The following is a 17210-nucleotide window of genomic DNA, read 5'->3' as shown; positions in this document are numbered from 1 at the left end:
GTTTCCAGCATCTGCAGTCCTCACATTTGCACTGCTGGTGATTATATGTTAACCAAAAGCAAAATGGCGTACTGATGATTTTGATGGTGGGTAGATTGCTGTGCTCACATTTCTGGGTCGGAGAAATGGGGAAAAAGAATGCTTCACAGCTAACAGAACGAGAACTGAAAAGCAGTTAAATCAAACCAAAGGTTCAGACAGGGAGGGAATATTTCCCTGGAGTTTGAGTAGCTGGAAAGTGATTGTGTCCAGGAATAGACAGGATTTTGTTTTACAAGGGTTGAAAGTTTTAAAACTGTTATATTCAGACAGTTTACGTTATTTTCTTTAATTTTATTTGCTGTGCAAAATAACTTTTACAACATTTTAAAACCAAAATTTACAAACCTTTTGTTAAAGATAAATGTTAAATAAAATCCATCAAACCATCCCTCACTGAAAACTGTTGTGGAAGTGCAATCTCCTGGAGAATCCCTGCGAACTCCTTCCTGCCCAGGCTCCATGACTATATACAGACCTGGGGGATAGCAGCAGGAGGAGACCATTCAGCCTTTCAATCCTGCTCCACCATTCAATGGGAAACAGCTGACCATCCAGCTCAGTCTCCTGCTGTGTTCCAATCCCTTTTCATGACTTTACCTTGAAGAACTATATCTAAGTCCTCCTTTAGCTTCAACTGCCTTTTGTTCCAGTGATGTTGCTGTGTTACTGTGTGGTTGTAGGCAGGGGTAATGTGATGGTGCTACCTCCTGGAGGATGCACTCAGCGTCCCTCATCATCCTGCAGGAACATCAACTGGGGTTCAGCAACTAGAGATAGAAACCATTTCCAGGATATGGGCATCACTGGCTCAGCCAGCATTTATTCCCCATCTCTAGTTACCCTTGAGAAGATGGTAGGGAGCTGCTGTCTTGTACAATTCACAGTCCATTTGGTGCAGAGAGATCGAAAATGCTGCGATGAGAGTGTTGCAGGATTTTGGCTGAGTGATTCTCTGTCTTTGCTTCTTCAAATGCTGGTTAACTTAATCATGATCTGCACATGACTTTGAGATTTCAGTCTGCAAATCTTCACCATCTAGCACCCTGTATAAAGGAATATGTACATGTTAGAAATTCAGAGCAGACAATTCTACTTACTCTTTTTCCCTTTCTTCCCTCAAAGCTGTAACCCTCCAGCCCACTTACTCTCTCCCACCATTCTGACTCTGCTACCCCCTAATGTACACCCTCCCCATTCCCATGGAGTAACTGATAAACAGATCCATGCCACCACTTCCCGTCCCTGGTTAGACTCTGCACCCTTTCTGGGTTCACTTCCTTTCCCTTCAGTTGCTGCAAGTGAATAATGTAACAGCAGAATGAAACAAAAGGAAAGAAAGGGAGGTGGCAGATCCTGGACAGAAGAGGAACCTTCAATCTGGGAGAATGGATCAGATCCTTCTTCGTTCCCCATTAGTTGATTCCGACCATTACAATGAATTGGGGATGGAGAGTGGTCCTACATGGATGTAGTGATACTTTGACCCCCTCCCCCAACAGATCAATACTATGAGTAAATACGTTCCTCCTCCAGCCAATCACAGTGTGAAAAACTTTCCGCAAAGCATATTTACCCAAAGCACATGCTCCAAAACCCGCACACATTTTGTACATGTACAGTGCCGTGTTTCCCCACACATGTGTGGTCCCTGCCTCAGGGATTGTGGGAGTTGTAGTCCCCATGACGCCATTGGAGCACTGTCTCTGGAAAGTCAACGAAAAGTGTAGACTGGAGGGTGTTGTGTATCTGATCCCCATTCAGACACACATAACATTTGGATTGTCACTGGGTTTTATTGAAACATCTGCTTCCACAACCTGATTTTCTGATGTAAGGAATATAGATTCAGCCAACTGGGGTGTGGCGAGGATAATAGGAGCAGGAGATTTTAAGCAGAGGTGACTCAATGGTTAGCATTGCTGACTCACAGCGTCAGAGACCTGGATTTGGTTACAGCCTTAGGCAACTGTGTGGAGTTTACACGTGCTCCCTGCGTCACTGCGGGTTTCCTCTGGGTGCTCGAGTTTCATTCCACAGTCCAAAGATGTGCAGGTAAAGTGGATTGGCTATGCGAAATTCCCAGTGCCCATACCTGTGCAGGTTAAGCCATTAACCATGGGAAATACAGGGAATGGGTGAGTGTGAATGGGATGCTCATGATAGGGTTGGTGTGGACTCCATGGACGATTACCCTATTTCTGCACGGTAGGGCTCCTATTCCATTCTCATATAGAAGAATGTACCTATCTCAATGTGCTGTGTATCTGTGGAATTCCCTATTCAAAATGCGGTAGATGCTAGGACAATGAGCAAATTTACTGAAGAAATACAGATGTTGAATTTGCAATGAATTGAAGGGTAAGAGAGAGCAGGCAGGAAAATCCAGCTGAGACCGAGGTGAGCTCAATCAGCATGGTATTAAATGGTGGAGCTGCATTGCCTCTCCTGTGCCCAGTGCTTATCTTCTTGCGGTAATAACGGAAAAGCTGAATCCAAAACTCACCACCTTCACCAAAGGAGATTTTTGGAAAAAGCAGGATAGTCAGGTGGATTAGCGTTTCAAACTTCGAAAGTAAGGAAGCATGTGGGAGAAAATGATTTTTCAATTTTAAACTGAGGTGAGTTAGACCGGTTATAGTCCAACTTATTTAATTGGATCATGATGAAGGAGCAACGCTCCGAAATCCAGTGTGCTTCCAATTAAACCTGAGGGACTATAACCTGGTGTTGTGAGATTTTTAACTTTGTACACCCCAGTCCAACACCGGCATCTCCAGATCATGTAAACTGAGGGGAGACAGTGATTTATGGTTTTAGACTGTTCAGTACATTCACACCGTCCAGAATACTCTGTTTTGAACATCTATCCTGTACTTTATTACAAAGCCAAGGTCTCTGACAATGAAAACCAAAACATCCAGGTAACATGGCCTCACCTCGTAATCTGATAAAAGACTTGTGATAAATCTGGTTGAATTTAGAATACAGTTGGAAAGCGGGAAGATTAAATCCAATCCCAAGATCCTGTGTTTAAACAAAGGAGACTACAATAGGATGAGGCAGGAGTTGGCTAATGTAGACTGGAAGCAAAGACTTTAGGGTGGGACAGTTGACGGACAGTGCGGGAATATCAAATAATCTTTCAAACTGCTCAGCAAAATTATATATCAGTGAAAAGGGAGGACTGTAGGAAATGGAATAATCTGCCGTGGGTGGATAAGGAAATAAGGGAGTCTATCAAACTGAAATAGAAAGCATTCAAATTGGCAAAGACCAAGAAGAAACTAGGAGATTAGAAAAACTTTAAAGATCAACAGAAAGCTGGATGGGATTGGGGGAGAAAAGTGATGAGTAGCTATCCCCAGGGCTGGAATAGCAGTTTACACTGCTAGAGGGGAACCTATTATTTGGGGAACATATGGCCTCTGTAATTGTTGAAGCACTTAACTGTTACCATAGAGATAATCCTGATCAAGTGCAAAATCTCAGCACACTCCAAAAGCTTGTACTTCCAAATAAACCTGTTGGACTATAACTTGGTGATGTGTGGCTTTTAACTTTGCCCACCCCACTCCAACACCAGTTCTTCCACATCAGAATCCTGATAGACAGCCCCACGGAAACTGAAGTGCCTGTCAGATACCTGACTGAGCCACAGGGCCGTGAGGGAGGGGTATGTGGTTTAACCACAAAGTGCTGAGCTTAACTCGACTTTTTTAACTGCCATTGCCATGGAGATAATATTGAGAGACAGCGTCCATTCAAAACACAAACCACAAAGGTATAAGAATGGGAGCGGCACATCGGACAGGCGGGGAGTTACCTGATGCTGCCTGGAGGTGTTCTGCATGTACACTATCCAGGTAACTGCCATGTCTCATCAATAAAGACTCAAAGAAGACCTCTCAGAGTTCTGTGCCCAGTTATTCCTATCCAGCAGGGTTCAGGAATATGAGTACACAGCAGTCAGTCTTCACAATGGAGGATACGAAGAACATGCCAGTAATTGATAAGGAGACTGAGGAAGGTGAGGACCAAGGAACAACCATTATCACGAAAGTGTTAGAGCTGGGCAAGCTAATGGAGCTAAAGGTAGACATGTCTCTTTGCCAGGATGGAATACATCCCAGGGTACTACCAGAGGTGGCGGGAGAAATAGAAAATATATTTGGTGTCAGAGTCCTACAGCAGAGACAGGCCCTTTGGCCCAATCTGGCCCATGCCGGCCAATATGTCCATCCACGCGAACCCATTTCCCTGCACTTGGCCCATCTGCATCTGACCCTTTGCCATCCATGTATTTGTCCAAATGTCTTTTACATGTTGTTAATGTACCCACCTCAACCACTTCCACTGGCAGCTCAGTCCATATACATACCACCTTCTATGTAAAACAGTTGCCCCTCAGGTTCCCTTTCATAATTTCTCCTCTCACCTTAAACTGATGCCCTCTACTCCTTGATTTCCTGGGAAAAAGACTGAGTGCATTCACCTTACCCAAGCCTGTCACAATATTATACACTGCCAGAAATAGATCTCCCCTCTGTTTCCTCTGCTCTAAACAAAAAAGAATCCTCGCTTGTCCAACCTCTCCCTCTAACTCAGACCCCTGAGCCCATTTCTTCTGCACCTTATCCAGTTGAATAACCGAAATCTTCACTGCATTCATCACATTTCCAGTGTCTCCCCACGGCGCTGGAACAGACGTGACATCGCCAACGGATTACAAGCCATGATCGAAAATTAACCCCATTACAACAATCCCGTTTTCATTGTATTTTCCATGGTGCAGGTATCCTTCTGTCTTTCTGGTTGCATGGTTAATTAAAAACTTGTCCTCATACAAAACAAATCTGTAACTTCATTATTCCTGGGAAATGTGACATGTATTTTCAGACTTTTAAAAACAAATGAAAGCTCTCTCCACATTCACCACGCTGACATGGACTTGGCTGTGTCTCAGTAATTTTTCCAGTCACATTGACACTTGAAATATTCGCCCACGGACAGAATACACACCTTTCTTTCCACATGAAAAGGCCAATGATATTCAGATCGGCACGGATTAAGTAACTGTCAAAACTGAACATGAAGTTCAATCTGAATTTCTCATTCACAAATCTGCCCTTTCAGTACCCTACAACAGAGAAAACAAGTCACCACCATTAACACAGGATGGAAATTCATAAGACAATTATAGCATTAAATTGTAGTTTCTTTGTTCCCCCAAAGCTTTAATTCTCAGTCTCACAATTTCTCCCTTCTGTGAACTGAAATCCAAACCAATCTCCTCACCCCTTTCCTCCACACCCAGTTCTAATGCTCTCTCCTCTCGTTGAATTCAGCTTCTTAGCTCCTGCCTGCAGACTAAGGACCAAAACAAAGGTGTGGCACGATGGCACTGCTGCCCCACAGCGTCCGTGTGGAATTTGCATGTTCTCTCCGTGTCTGCGTGGGTTTTCTCCGGGTGCGCCGGTTTTCTCCCACAATCCAAAGATGCATTGGTCAGGTGAATCGGCTAGGCTAAATTGCCCATAGTGTTATGTGCATTAGTCAGAGGGAAATGGGTCTGGGTGGGCTACACTTCCGAGGGTCGGTGTGGACTGGCTGGGCCGAAGGGCATGTTTCCACACTGCAGGAAGTCTAATCTAATCAAATCAATGAATCTGACTCGGAGTCTCCTGGGTGTTGGTGAATCCTCCCCCCACCTCCCAAGGTTTCCTAGTCAGACCAACATTGATTTTTTTTTTTCCAATCTGGAACCTCTTATTTATTTCCTCCACACCAACCCTCTGATAAGAACCATCCTGCACACACTGGACAAATCACATCTGGTTGAACTAAAATGAACCAAATTAGAACTTTAATTGCAGGCCTACCTTTGTTCCTTTCCATAACATTCCTGAATCTTCACCTGAGTTCTGATAACTTTCTGCAAAATGCTCCCCCCACCGATACGCCGACCACTTGTCACGATACCAGGGCAGGGACCAGTCCCCTGGGTCCTGTTCTCAGAGGGAGGAAGGGAGGGAGCAGCCAATGACAGATTAATCCCACACATCCAAAGCCTCCCTCGCTGGCACTAACCCATACTGCACATACGCCAACAATTGGCCAGCACTGCGCCCGTGCACAGGTCTCCCCTCCTACAGAGCATGCTCCAGATCACACAGGTGCCTGGGTGATTGACAGCAGCTGTGCCCAATAGAGTGGAGGGGGAGGGGCTGCAGGACTGGAACAATGGGATTGTAAACAACGAATGAATGTGGAGGACACTGGGGGATGGACAGGTCAGTGAGGGACAGGAGCAGTGCAGCAGCAGGAGGGAATACTGGACAAACTGAGCAATGGGAGAGCCTGACAGGAGAGAAACGACAGGATGGTTCTGTTTGGAGACTCAGGCAGGGACAGCTGGGAGACAGTATGGCCTGGTGGCTTGGGCATGATTTCCAATCAGCCTCTTCAAAGCCGCTGTTACCAAACTCTGAACCCGATTCTCTTGGTCCAGAGGTAAGGACACTACCGCCATTTCTTGGTGGGCTAGTGGAAAGAAGGGAAGATTTTCTCAATCTCACTCACATGGAAACTCCATGAGCTCCTCCCACTTACTGTCTACGGTGGGAATGGAGGAGACAGAGCAACTGGAAGGGGGTTAGGGATATAGGGACTGCCTTTCAAAAGGAACTCATCTGTGTTGGTGTTATTAACAAGACTCAGTACACAGTCACCAACACAAAGCTGGTGTATGTGAAATTTATCCAGAATATTAACACCCATAACTGGGTGACGCAGACCCCAATGTACAGAGTTAAGTCCGGGATATTAATAACGGCTTTGTGTGTGAGAAATCACGTCTCATGAACTTGATTCAATTTTTTTGAAGTAACAACAAAGAGGATTGATGACGGCAAAGTGGTAGAAATAATCTACATGGACTTCAGTAAGGCATTCAACAAGGTTCCCCATGGGAGACTGGTTAGCAAGGTTAGATCTCATGGAATACAGAGACAACTAGCCATTTGGATACAAAACTTGTTCAAAGGGAGAAGACAGAGGGTGGTGGTGGAAGGTTGCTTTTCAGATTGGAGACCTGTGACCAGTGGGATGTCACAATGTATCGGTGCTAGATCCTGAAATGTTCATAATTTATATAAATGATTTGGATGTGAATATAGGAAGTAATGTTCGTAAGATGACCCCAAAATTGGAGGTGTAGTGGACAGTGAACAGGATTACCTCAGATTATAATGGGATCTTGATCAGATGGTTGAATGTGCTGAGGACTGGCAGATGGAGTTTAATTTAGATAAATGTGAGGTGCTGCATTTTGGAAAAGCAAATATTAGCAGGGTGAATACACTTAATGATAAGGTCCTCGGGATTGCTGCTGAGAAAGAGACTTTGGAGTATAGGTTCATAGCTCCTTGAAATGCAGAATCACAGGTAGATAGGATAGTTAAGAAGGTGTTTAGTATATTTTCCTTTATTGGTCAGAGCACTGAGTATAGGAGGTGGGAAGTCATATTGCGGCTGTACAGGGCCTTGGTTAGGTCATGCTTGGAATATTGCATGCAATTCTGATCTCTTTCCTATCAAAACAATATTGTGAAACTTGAAAGGGGTCAGCAAAGTATTACAAGCATGTTGCTAGGGTTGGAGGATTTGAACCAAAGGGAGCGGATGAATACACTGTTTTCCCTGGAGCGTCAGATGCTGATGGGTGACCTTATAGAGGTTTATCAAATCAGTAGGGGCATGGATAGGGAAAATACACAAGATCTTTTCCCTGCGGTGGGGAGGAGGCATGATGGGGGATGGGAGACAGAGGGGAGACACCGAGAGGGGGAGGGTGACCGTTATTTTGTAGATTACAACACAACCCTGTTCCTGTTCTCTCCCTATCCCCTTCAATCCCTCTGAAGGGCTCAGAACAAGTGTACAGTCCCTGGAAAGTAGAGCTTCAGGGTGATCAAGTGCTGAAGGTCAGCTACCTGACCTGCTGTGCTTTTCCAGCGCCACACTTTAACACAAGCTGGAAGAACAACACCTCATTTTCTACTTGGACATCCTGAACACCTCTATCAAATTCAATAATTTTAGGCCCTGAACTCTCCAATGTCCTAGCGCCCTAGCCTCTTAACCCACACACCAGTCCTTGTTATCATAGAGCATGCCATTACACACTACCTATGGTTCGCCACTAACAGTCCTCATAAACAGCTATTCACCCTCCCCCAGCCAGTTCGTTATCCACTCCGTTGTCCAACTGCTCCCATCTCTTTCTTTGGACTCTATCCCCACCTATCATGTACTCCTTAACCCCTACCTTCTGCATAAAAAGCGACATTTCTTTTCAGTGACCTCGGCTCTGAGGAAGGCTCAGCGAATCCAAAATGTTAATTCTGATTTCTCTTCTCACATGCTGCCAGACCTGCTGAGCTTTTCCAGTACCTTTTGGTTATTGTGAGATTTACAGCATCCGCAGCTCTTTTGGTTCTAATTTACCAGGAATTTCTAATTCAGGTCTAGCCACCTAAAACCGTGTGTTTATCAACACTCCCAGTCCATACAAACTCAATTTCTCTCCCAATCTCTGCTGTCTCTCTCATTCCCTTCACACTCACGGAGTACACCCGCACCATAGTGACAGTGCACCTGCACAGTTTATGGTCACATGTTGGCCCACTGGACCCACCCCTCATTCACTCCCATTGTCTGGAGGATCACATCAACTCTCCTATTGGTCTGAAGCTGCCATCAATCTCACCGGCCCCATTGTGACACGAGTTGTGCGCTCCTCCCAGGAGTATTGGAGGCTGAAGGGTGACCTTATAGAGGTTTATCAAATCATGAGGGGCATGGATAGGATAAATAGACAAGGTCCTTGCCCTGGGGTGGGGGTGTCCAGAACTAGCGGGCATAGGTTCAATGTGCGAGGGGAAATATATAAAAGGGATCAGAGGGTCAACTTTTTTCACAGCAGGTGGTGTGTGTATGGAATCTTCTGTCAGGGGAAGTGGTGGAAGTTGGTAAAACTAGACCATTTGGCATCTGGATGGGTGTATGTATTGGAAGGGTGGAGTGGGATGTGTGCCAAGTGTTAGCAAATGGGACGAGATTAAGTTCGGATATCTGGTCAGCATGGACTAGTTTGACCAAAAGGGCTGTTTTCATGCTGTATATCTCTATGGCTCTGCACTGGCATGAGCTTCAACATTCAGTGAAAGGGGGCAGTATCACAGAGTAGAGGGACTGGGGGCTATTCAGCCCATTGGGGCTGTACTCTCTCTCTCTGGAGATGGTGCCAGTCTGTCCCAACTCACCTCCCATTTGCCTGTAAGAAATCTGCTCCTAGTTGAAATCACTGCTTAACTTTCTGAGTTCCAAGGAGAATTATCCGACCTTCTGCTAACTCTCCACATAGAGAAACGTATCTTATTTTAATGTTTCAGTGTTATCGAGATGTACAGCACAGAAACCAACCGTTTGGTCCAACTTGTCCATGCCGATCAGATATTCTAAATTAATCTCGTCCCATTTGACAACACTTGGCCCATAACCTTCTAAACCTTTCCTAATCACTTACCCAATCTTTTAAATGTTGCCTTTTAAATGTTGCAATTGTTCCAGCCACCACACTTTCTCTGGCAGCTCATTCCATACACATAGCACGTTCAGCTTGAAAACAATGCCCCTCAGATCCCTTATAAATTGTTTTCCTCACTCCTTAAGCCTGTGCCCCATAGATTTGGACACACCTAACCTGTGAATAAGATCCTGGTTGATCACCCTATCCATGTCCCTCACAATTGTATCAACCACTGAGGTCATCTGTCAGCATCCGATGCTCCAGGGAAAACAGCCCCAGCCTATTCAGCCCATCCCTATATAGCTGAAACCCTCAACCCTAGTAACATCTTTGCACATCTTTTCTGAACCCTTTCAAGTTTCACAATATCATTCCGATAGCGGGGAAACCAGGACTGAAAGCAAAATTTCAGAAGTGGCTGAATCAATGTGCTGAACAGCCACAAAATGCCGTCACAACTCGTGTACTCAATCCACTAACCAGTAAAGGCAAGGATACTAAACGCCTTCTTCACTACCCTGCCTATCTATGACTCCACTTTCAGGAACTATGAACCTGCACTCCAAGATCTTTGTTCAGCAACGCTCCTCAGGACCTTTCCATTAAGTGTATTAGTCCTGCCCTGATTTGATTTTCCAAAATGGAGCACCTCACATTTTTCTGAATTAAACTCCATCTGCCACTCCTTAGCCCATTTGTTTGAAGTCCCATTGTAATCTGAGGTAACCTTCTTCCCTGTCCACTGCACCTCCAATTTTGGTATCTATGTAAAGTCACTGACCATGCCTCCTATATTCACATAGAAAACATTTACATAAATGAAGAAAAGCAGTGGACCCAGAAACGATCCTTACAGCATATTGCTCATAGAACATAGAACATTAAAACACAGTACAGGCTCTTCGGCCCTCAATGTCGCGCCGACCTGTCATACCAATCTGAAGCCCATTTAACCAACACTATTCCATGTACGTCCATTTGCTTGTCCAATAACGACTTAAATGTACTTAAAGTTGGTGAATCTACTACCGTTGCAGGCAAAGCATTCCATACACGGACTACTCTCTGAGTAAAGAAATTACCTCTGACATCTGTCCTATATCTATCACCCCTCAATTTAAAGCTATATCTCCTCGTGCTCGCCGTCACCATTCTTGGAAAAAGGCTCTCCCTGTCCACCCTATCTAACCATCTGATTATCTTGTATGTCTCTATTAAGTAACGTATCAACCTTCTTCTCTAACGAAAACAGCCTCAAGTCCCTCAGCCTTTCCTTGTAAGACCTTCCCACCATACCAGGCAACATCCTAGTAAATCTCCTCTGCACCCTTTCAAAGCTTCCACATCCTCCTTATAATGTGGGGAACAGAACTGTACACAATACTCTAAGTGCAGCCTCACTAGAGTTTTGTACAGCTGTAGCATAACATCATGGTTCCGGATTTCGATCCCCCTGTTAATAAAAGCTAAAACCCTGTATGCCTTCTAAACAACCCCGTCAACCTGGTGGCAACTTTCAAGGAAATGTGTACCTGGACACTGAGATCTCTCTGCTCATCTACACTACCAAGAATCATACCATTAGCCCAGTACTTTGCATTCCAGTTACTCTGACCAAAGTGAATCACCTCACACTTGTCCGCATTAAACTCCATTTGCCACCTCTCAGCCCAGTTCTGCAGCTTATCTAAGTCTCTCTGTAACGTACAACATCCTTCGTCACTATCCACAACTCCACCAACCTTCGTGTTGTCTGCAAATTTACTAATCCATCCTTCTACGCCCTCATCCAGGTAGTTTATGAAAATGACGAACAACAGTGGACCCAACGCCGACCCTTGCGGTACACTACTGGCAACTGGACTCCAGGATGAACGTTTCCCATCAATCACCACTGTCTGCTTTCAGCGAGCCAATTACTGATCCAAACTGCTTTATCTCCCACAATCCCATCCTTCCGCATTTTGTACAATAGTCTACTGTGGGGAACCTTATCGAACGCGTTGCTGAAATCCATATACACCACATCAACCGGTTTACTCTCATCTATCTGTTTGGTCACCTTCTCAAAGAACTCAATAAGGTTTGTGAGGCACGACCTACCCTTCACAAAACCGTGCTGACTATCCCTAATCAAATTATTCTTTTCTGGATCATATCTCTTATAACCTTTTCCAGCACTTTACCAACAACTGATGTAAGGCTCACTAGTCTATAATTACCAGGGTTGTCTCTACTCCCCTTCTTGAACAGGGGAACCACATGTGCTATCCTCCAGTCTTCTGGCACTATTCCTGTAGACAATGATGATTTAAAGATCAATGCCAAGGCTCGGCAATCTCTACCTTGGCTTCCCAGAGGATCCTGGGATAAGTTCACTGGGCCAAATGGGTTTTATCTATTTTCACACTCTGCAAGATTTCTAATACCTCTTCCTCATGAGCCTTAATCCCACCTAGTCTAGTAGCCTGTATCTCAGTAATCTCAACAACATTGTCATTTTCTAAAGGGAATACTGTTGAAAAATATTCATTTAGTGCTTCCCCTATCTCCTCTGACTCTACACACAACTCCCCACTACTATCCTTGATTGGCCCTAATCTTATTCGTCATTCTTTAAATACCTATAGAAAGCCTTAGGGTTTACCCTGTTTCTATCCGCCAACAATTTCTCATGTGTCCTCCTGGCACTTCTGAGCTCTTTCTTTAGGACTTTGCTGGCTATTTTGTAACCCTCAAGCGCCCTAACAGACGCTTCACATCTCATCCTAACATAAGCCGCCTTCTTCCTTTTGAAGAGAGATTCCATTTCCTTTGTAAACCACAGCTCCTGCACTCTACAGCTTCCGCCCTGCCTGACAGGTATATACTTATCTCGGACAAATAGGACCTTTTTCTTGATCTTTGAGGGTCCCTATTCTCTGCCTGGTTACTCGTTTATCCTTAGTGTATTTCTGGAATCTCTGGATTCTCTGGGAACCTATTTCCCAAAGCTCTCTCATGTCCCGTTTTTGCTCTCCTGGTTTCCCTCGAGGAGACTCTGACTGCCCCTATACTCCTCCAGGAATTTACACAAACCCAGCTGTCTGCACCTGCCGTATCGCTCCTTCATTTTCTTGACGAGACTCTCAATTTCTCTCGACAGGCAGCATTCCCTACACTACCTATTAAGGCCTTAACAGGAACATACTGTCTGTGTACTCTCGTTGTTGCAGGCCTATGGACGCAATGGCAGATGAGGACAAAGAAGCAATCATTCTCAGTAAAGAGGTGGTGTTGGGAAAGATAACAGCCGAAAGGTAGATGGGTCTCCTGGCCGTGATGGAGTGCATCCCAGGGGACGTTAACAGATGGCAGTGGGTAAATAGCAAATGCACTCGTGATAATTCACTAAAATTTGCTGGACTCTGGGACAGATCTGACAGATTGGCAAGCTACAAATGTGATGCGAATATTTTAAAATGGACCTGTTAGCATAACTTCTTTGGTGGGGAAAATGCCCGATCTCTTAAGGAAGAAATAGTGAGCTATGTGGATAGAAATTATCTCATTGAGCAGACACAGCATCGATTCATGAAAGGTAGACTTCACTAAGATGAGTGGTAGAGCAATGTGTGCCGAGGCCACTGTAAGTCTGCACAGGGATACAGATAGGCTATGTGAGTGGGTAAGGATCTGGCAGATGAAGGACAAGATTGGGAAACGTGAAGTCATCCATTTTGGTCAGACTAACAGCAAACTGATGATGAAATGGTGAAAACTTGCAGCATGCTGCTGTGCAGAGGGAGCTGGGTGTCCTTATGCACGAATCACAGCAAGTTGGTTTTCAGGTACAGCAGGTAATTAAGACAGTGAAGGGAATATTGTCCTTCATTGCTAGAGGGATGGTTATGCTGCAGCTGTACAGGGTGCTGGGGAGGCTACACCTGGAGTACTGTGTACAGGTTTGGTCCCCTTACATTCGCAAAGATGTACTGACACAGGAGGGAGTGTAGAGGAGGGTCACTAGTTTCAGTCAGGATTTCAGAGGGTTGGCGTATGCAGAGAGATTGAGGAAACTGGTAGTATGCTCATTGGAATTTCGAAATATGGGAGGTTGGATGGGAAAAAAAATAAAATTATGAACGGAGTAGATAAGATAGAAGCAGGGAGGTGATTTCCGCTAGGGGTCGCTTAAACTAGGGAGCAGAGCATCAAAATAAGGGGGTATCAGATTTAGGACTGAGTTCAGGATGGACTTCTTCAGCTAAATCTGTGAATCTGTGGAATTTGCTGCTGAGTGCAGCAGTTTAGGTTATCGACTTGACTATCGTTAGGTCAAAAGGTAGATTTGTGAACAGGAAAGGAATTAAGGGTTATGGTGAGAGAACAGGAAAGTGGAGCAGAGGCCATGAAAAGATCAGCCCTGATCTTATTAAATGGAAGAGCAGGCTTGAGGGGCCATGTAGCCTACTCCTGCTCCTCTTTCTTATGTTCTTATGTTCCCACTTTCCAGCCTGGGAATAGCAAAGGAATACCTTGTACTGTCTTGTACTGTCAAAATTCGCCTTTGTCCAATTTAGAACACCATTTAGATCTGGTCTATTATTTTCTGTAACTATTTTAAAACTAGTAGAATTATCAAAGAACCCTGACAGCGTGGAAGTAGGCCATTCAGCTCATCACAACCACACGGACCCTCAGAGACTCCTACCTTACCACTGCATTCCCCATGGCTAATCCACCTAGCGTGCACATCCCTGAACAATATGGGCAATTCAGCCTGGAATATCCACACAACCTGCATATCTTTAGATAATGGGAGGAAACCAGAGCAAATAGACGAAACCCACGCAGATAGTAACAACAAGGTGATGATCCCTTTCTTATTTCCCAGTTCCACCAAAATAACTTCACTGGACGTACTCCCAGGAATATCCTCCCTCAGCACAACTGTAATGCTACCTCTAAACAAAAAGGCCACTCCGCCCCCTCTCATGTCCCCCTTTCTATCCTTCCTCTTGCATCGATACCCGGGAACATTACGCTGCCAGTCCAACCCATCTCTGAGTAACGTTTCTGTAATACCCATGATATCCCAGTGCCACGTTCAAAACCATACCCTGAGCCTATCTGCTTTCCCTGTCAGGCCTCTTGCATTGAAGTAAATGCAGTGTAACTTGTCATTTCCACCTGGTTCTGTGCCTTGCCCTTGCCTGTCTTGACTGTCTGACTTCTGAACTGTACCAGCCTCAGACTTACCTCTTTTCTCACTATCTCTTTGGGTTTACCCTCACTGGTTTAATGCCACCTGAGTAACACTAGCAAATCTCCCTGCCTGGATATTAGACACTTTCCAATTCAGGTACAATCCATCCTTCTTATGCAGGTCAACTCTACTCCAGAGGAGATTACAATGATCAAAAGATGTGAATCCTTCTGCCCTACACCAGCTCCATAGCCAATCATTCATCTCCTCCATCCTACTATTCCTACTCTCACTAGCATGTAGCACCAGAAGTAATGCAGATATTATGGTCGAGGACCTACTTTTTTATATTCCAGGCTAATTTGCTATATTCTCTCATCAGGACTTTATCTTTTCCCCTTCCTTTTTCATTGGTACCAATGTACAATGACCTCTCACTGGTCATTCTTCCCTTTGAGAATATTCTGCTACCTGTCCGAAACATCCTTGATCCTGGCACCAGGGAGGTACCACCCCATTCTGATGTCTGTCTGCTACAGAAAGGGCAGTCTGTGCCCAACTACAGAGTCCCTTATCATCCTTGAGCGTTTGGAATCTGATATACCTCTCATTATAGTCGAGCCAGTCTCAGTAGCAGTAACTTGGCTGTCAGTGCAAAATTCCCCTGAGAGTCTATGACCACCTACATTATCCATAATAGTATACTTGTTTCAGATGGGGATAGCCACAGGAGACTCCTTCTCTACCTACCTCCCTCTCCTACCTTTCCGAGAGGTAACCCATCTACCTGACTGTATCGGCAGTTTTTCGGCCTGAAACTGCCACCTATCACACACCCTGACTTTTGTAAATTCTTCATTACCATTAAGCACCGCTCCATCTGATCCATGTGATCCAAGAGGATTTGCATCACTTCCTGTAGGCTATCCTCAGGATCATTCAAACTCCCCCTACTCTCCTCCAGGAAGTGCACATCACTGTACGAATGGCCATCTCTGCACCTTAATCTGTAGACCCAGAAAAAGGCAGAGTCTTACAGCTTTACAAAAGACTACTCTCGAATACATTAGTACCTGTATTTTACATTTAAAACATTCAACCAAAAGATCATAACAGAGGCACTTAAACTAGTAAACACTCACCCTACTGAATGTTGCAGATTTGAAAAAGTAAAACAGAGTAAGATTTACCTTTGAAGAGACTGAAACCCACTGAGCTGATCCCCGGCTGTGAGTCACAGACATACAGCACGGAAACAGACCCTTCAGTCAAACTCGTCCATACCGACCAGTTTTCAGAACCTAATCTCGTCCCATTTGCCAGCACTTGGTCAATATCCCTCTAAACCCTTCCTATTCATATACTCATCCAGATGCCGAATAAATGTTGCAATTGTACCAGCCTTCACAACTCCCTCTGGCAGCTCATTCCATAAACACAACACCGTCGCATGAAAAAGTTGCCCCTTAGGTCCCTTTTATATCTTTTCCCTCACGCTAAATCTATACCCTCTAGTTCTAGACTCCCCCACTCCAGTGAAAATCCCTTGTCTATCTATCTGATCCATGCTCATGATTTTATAAACATTTGAGATCACTCCTCAGCCTCTGACGCTCCAGGGAAAACAGCCCCAGCCTGTACAGCCTATCCCTATATCTCAAATTCTCCAACCCTAGCAACATCCTTATAAATCTTTTGTGAACCTTTCAAGTTACACAACATCTTTGTGATAGGTGGAGAACAGAATTGCGCACAATATTGCAAGAGTGGCCAAACCAATGTCCTGAACAGCCGCAACATGACCTCCCAACTCTCTTACTCAATACTCTGACTAATCAACGAAATCATACCAAACACCTTCACTATCCTATCTACCTGCACCTCTACTTTCAAGGAGCTATGAACCTGCACAACAAGGTCCCTTTGTTCAGCAACACTCCCCAGGACCTGACCATGATGTGTATCAGTCCTACTAAGCTTTGCTTTTCCAAAATGCAGCACCTCGCACTTATCTGAATTGAACTCCATCTGCCACTCCTCAGCCCATTTGCCTATTTGATCAAAATCCCATTGAAATCTGAGGTAACCTTCTTCACTGTCCTCTACACCTCCAAGTTTGGTGCCATCTACAAACTTACTAACTATACCTCCCGTGTTCACATCTAATTCATTTATATAAATGATGAGAAGTAGTGGACCCAGCACGATCCTTGTGGCACTCCACTAGTCACAGGCCTCCAGTCTGAAAAACAATCATCCATCACCACCACCCTCTGTCTTCTGCCTTTGAGCCAGTTCTATATCCAAATGGCTACTTCCGTGAGATCTAACCTTGCTAACCAGTCTCCCATGGGGAACCTTGTCGAACACCTTACTGAAGTCCATATAGAT

General features: G+C 44.7%; 1 long non-coding RNA gene across 8 annotated transcripts in view; it reads right to left on the bottom strand.

Moving 5' to 3' along the window:
- Positions 1-312: 312 nt before the first annotated feature.
- The window catches only part of LOC140471418 (uncharacterized), a 32153-nt gene continuing 15255 nt past the window's right edge, over positions 313-17210 (bottom strand). For 5 of the 8 annotated variants that reach the window (XR_011957022.1, XR_011957027.1, XR_011957020.1 and 2 more), the window contains 2 exons: positions 5062-5179; positions 313-1085 (listed from right to left, as the gene is read on the bottom strand). This is a non-coding gene — a long non-coding RNA (uncharacterized lncRNA). Of the gene's footprint in view, positions 1086-5061; positions 5180-5921; positions 6048-15681; positions 15827-17210 lie in introns of all 8 variants that reach the window. The other 3 variants (XR_011957023.1, XR_011957025.1, XR_011957026.1) reach the window with 2 other exon arrangements.

The sequence above is a fragment of the Chiloscyllium punctatum genome, unplaced genomic scaffold (genome assembly GCF_047496795.1).
Source record: "Chiloscyllium punctatum isolate Juve2018m unplaced genomic scaffold, sChiPun1.3 scaffold_82, whole genome shotgun sequence".
NCBI lineage: Eukaryota > Metazoa > Chordata > Chondrichthyes > Orectolobiformes > Hemiscylliidae > Chiloscyllium > Chiloscyllium punctatum.
This window is presented reverse-complemented; position numbering and strand designations above follow the sequence as displayed.